The sequence below is a fragment of the Charadrius vociferus genome, unplaced genomic scaffold (genome assembly GCF_000708025.1).
Source record: "Charadrius vociferus isolate BGI_N301 unplaced genomic scaffold, ASM70802v2 scaffold36, whole genome shotgun sequence".
Lineage (NCBI taxonomy): Eukaryota > Metazoa > Chordata > Aves > Charadriiformes > Charadriidae > Charadrius > Charadrius vociferus.
This window is the reverse complement of record NW_009649047.1, coordinates 372,653-377,139: the sequence shown is the minus strand read 5'-3', so window position 1 is coordinate 377,139 and position 4,487 is coordinate 372,653.

Here is a 4,487-nt window from a genome sequence, read left to right as displayed (position 1 = left end):
ATCTTTGTTATGAGCCCCTTTAAGTACTGAAAAGGACAATAAAATCTCCCCGGAGCCTTCTCTTCTCCAGGCTGAACCCCCCCAACTCTCCCAGCCTGTCCTCCCAGCAGAGGGGCTCCAGCCCTCGCAGCACTGCAGGGGGGTCTCCCCAGAGCAGAGCGCAGCAGAGGGGCACAATCCCCCCTCGCCCTGCTGGCCACGCTGCTGGGGATGCAGCCCGGGATGCCGGGGGCTCGCTTGGCTGACAGACCACATTGCCGGCTCATGGTGAGCTTCTCATCCACCAACACCCCCAGGTCCTTCTCCTGAGGGCTGCTTTCCACCCATTCTCCTCCCAGCCTGGATTTGTCCTTGGGGTTGCCGTGACCCATGCGCAGGACCTTGCACTTGGCCTTGTTGGACCTCATGAGGTTCACACAGGCTCATTTCTCAAGCCTGTCCAGGTCCCTCTGGATGGCATCCTGTCCCTCAGGCTTGTCAACCACACCACTCAGCTTGGTGTCCAAGCTTGGTGTTCGACACAGTGATACACACATGCGCACAAGCATTGCGGTACGCACACTTTATTACGTTTAGAACATGTCACCTGTATACACACACAAAGTCTGTGTTACACACGCGAGCGTGTTCAGCACAGTCTATGGGCATGCACACTCCTGTGGTACGCAGATGTGTGCCAACACACACATGCACAGCAGCACACACGCACCCGTCCACACACAGTGGCACACGCAGACACATGCAGTGTGATTCGTGTTGTGGTGTACACACACACACTCACACCCAGCAGATACAGCACGCTCCCAGAAGCCGATCCCCAGCCAGAGATCTCTTTACATATCTGAAGCCAATTAATGGGTTTTGGCAGCTATGTTAATAAATTATAATCCCTTTATAACAGTGCACGGAGCCCTCAAAACCTCAAGGTCTTTGACGTGTGGTTGCCTTTCTGAATGCTTCATGCCAGCTCTGATCCCTCAAACTTCACTGCGAGCATCTTCCCCTGGGATGGCAGAGGCAGCTGTGCTCTCAGGGAAGCCAGCATAGCATTTGGCCTTACTGGGGTGGCTTTCCTGATGCTTTCAAAACCGGGGCTTATTAACAAGCGATCGCTCAGAGGAAGGGAGGTTTAACACAGATGTGACCCCACCCTCCCTGCTCCAGGTAGACAACGGCATCCTGGGCCCGTCAAGGTGGGAAATCATCAGATGGTTTAAGTTGGAATGGACCTTGAAGATCATCTATTTCCACCCCCCCTGCCCTGGGCAGGGACACCTCCCACCAGCCCAGGTTGCTCCAAGCCCCGTCCAACCTGGCCTTGAACACCTCCAGGGATGGGGCAGCCATGGCTTCTCATGTGCTCATGAACGTATATATATGTAGTATAAGTAGTGTTAGAAGGACATTGAGGTGCTGGAGAGGGTCCAGAGAAGTGCAACAAAGCTGGTGAAGGGTCTTGAGAATAAGTTTTACGAGGACTGGCTCAGGGAACTGGGGTTGTTTAGTCTGGAGAAAAGAAAGCTGAGGGGAGATCTTATCACTCTCTACAACTGCCTGAAAGGAGGTTGTAGAGAGGTGGGTGTGGGCCTCTTCGCATGAGTTACAACCAATAGGACAAGAGGAAATGGCATGAAGTTGCACCAGGGGAGGTTTAGGTTAGACATTAGGAAAAACTTCTACACTGAAAGGCTTATCAAAGACTGGAACAGGCTGCCCAGGGAAGTGGTTGAATCTCCATCCTTGGATGTACTTAAAAGCTGTCTAGATATAGTGCTCAGGGACATGGTTTAGTGATGGGCCTGGTAGCGTTAGATAGCAGTTGGACTTGATGATCTTAAAGGTCTTTTTGAGCCATAACAATTCTATAATATACCCTGGGAGACAGATGAAATCTGAGGACGGACATTTTCATGTAGGGAGGAGTGTTAATGTCTGCATTGCGGGGGAACAGGAGGGCTTTTGAGGTTTTTCAGGGCTCTGGAGATGTCCTGTAGCCCACGTGGACACCCAAAAATCCTGACCCCACTGTCTGCTCCTGCAAATCTCTCCTTCCCATCACCCACACTGCAAATGCAGCACGTTCCGGAGCACACGGGCAGCCCTGCAGGAGAGCACGGCCGGGTCTGAGCCACAGCCAGGAGCACAGCAGCGTGCTGTGGAGCAGTCATCCCTGGCACAGGGACATCACCTCCTTATTTCCCAAAATATCCTATACCAGCAAATTTTAGCCCTTCAGTCCGGCACAGCCACCGGACAGATGGTCACAGGAGACAGCTCAGGTATGAAGGCAGCTCCTCCATGCTCATAACCCTCCCTTTTCCCTCCGCTTCCGGGCAAGGAAGGGGCCAATTAACACAAAATCCATGGCAACCCAGCCGGCAGCCTCAGAGCCCACTCCTCGCTCCCTCCCCTCCTCAGCGCGCCTTTGTCTGCCGCTGGCACATCCCTCAAGCCTTCACTTTTTGCTCTGCTCCTGGATTTCAGAGGCAGCAGCTTTCCTCTTCTCTTCCCCCTCCCCGACAGCACCAGATGAGGACAGAAAGCGCAGTTATCCCCCTCCTGGAAAAGACTTACCTGGAAAAGACACCTTTGTTCCTTTTCCCACGCCACCAGCACTACAAAACCCACCGGCGATGTGCACAGATGCTCGCTGGGAGCAAGCAGTGTGCTGGCACGGGTGAGCAAGAGCTGATGTGCAGGCGAGCCTGCAAAAACAAGCCAGCAAAACTCCAGGAAAACCTCTCTGTGAGAAGCCAGACAAGGGGTTACATTACCAGGATTACATGGCTTGTTCTGGAGGTGGGTAAATAACCTGGACTGCCACCCCGCCCCCAGGCTGATGATTTCCACCTGCAAACAGCTGGGTGGAAAAAAAAAAAAAAAAAAATAAGGCTGTGACTGCAAAAATCTTCTCTGCAGCAACCCAGCAATTACAACTCAGGGTGTTCCCCTTAGAAAAGACCCTACAATAACACACAGGTGTGGGGTCCTTTGAGGTTAAGGGCACTCCTGCATCAGTGAAGCAGTGTGTTTTCCTCTCTGGGATCCACTGAGGGAACAGTAAGAGCTCATGTTCAGCCCATTGCTTGAGAGCAACCCTGCCAAAACAAGCCTAGTCTGCAAGTGCAGCCTGCGGAGCACAAACCGGTAGCAAGAGGGGCATTTGCCACCTTTCCAAGCAAAAACAGGCCAGAGAGAGTCCCCCAAATCCCCTCTCTGAATCCCATCCTGCTAAGCCCCCTCCAGACAAGAAATCCACGTTGCCTCTTTTAAAAGCCACACTTGAATCCAGCCATCTCCTGCACCGCTCCGACAGCTTCCCCGGGAAAACAACCTCCTCTGCAACACATGAAAACCCTCCAGGTACCTGGACATGAGCAATTGAATCTCTGAGGGCGGTGATCCCCTGGCGCAGGTTGCCCCGAGAAGCTGTGGCTGCCCCATCCCTGGAGGTGTTCAAGGCCAGGTTGGATGGGGCTTGGAGCAACCTGGGCTGGTGGGAGGTGTCCCTGCCCAGGGCAGGGGGGTTGGAACTCCATGATCCTTCAGGTCCCTTCCAACCTAAATCATTCTGTCATTCTATGATCCCAGGAGGAGTGTTGGCACTGTGCTGCTGCCAGAGACTCCTGACTTTCCCCCTGTCCCCATAGCAATCACCCCAGGAGATTGGGGGGAGCCCCTGAGGAATCCTGTGCTGGCAAGAGCCCCCCAAAACCTGGCCAAGCAGCCCGATGTCCCTCTGGCTGGTGCCAGGAAGTGATGGCAGACAACCACGGCAGCAGGAGCGCCATCCCCTCTGCATCACCTCGCCTGGAGGCTTCGTGTTCATCACCCTGACCACAGCCCTGGGGGACGGCATGGAAAAGGGGCGACTCATTGCAGCCTGGGTTGGGAGAGGGCATTTCTCCAGCGCCGCAGGAGGAGCTCAGGCGCCTGGCACGATGGTCTCCTCGTCTCAGTAAGCGAACGGTCTTGCTGAAGCCGGTAACGCCGCTTCCGCTTAAAGATAAGCATGTGCTCGCAGCCGGGGCTGGCCGGAGCCCAGCGTCGGCACAAAGAGGGCTTTGTATGAGCGGGATGCGCAAGGCGATGGGGCAGAGCTGCTCTCCGAGGAAACCGGAGGCCCGTAGACAAAACGGGTCCCCGGGGGAGAAGCTGAAAAAGGGGACCTTTCTTTCTTTGCTTTTTTGCCGGAGAGGGAGGGAGAGCTGCGCATCGTAATTAGTAAGCCGCAGGTGATCAAACCCCCGCAGCCGTCGAGAAGCGAAAGGAAAACAAAGAGGCACGAGGGGGGAGCGGGGAGGCAGGAGTAAACACTCTCCGCGGGGCACTGCTGGGAGAGAAAGGAGAGCTAAGCTGGGAGGGGTGGGAGGCTGAGTGGCGATGGCATCTCTCAGATCTGCCGGGCTTGAACTCATCAAAAGCCTAATTTCCTATGGGCTGCGATGCTGGCAGCCAGGCTTGAGGTCGAATTTGACAGCCGCTGG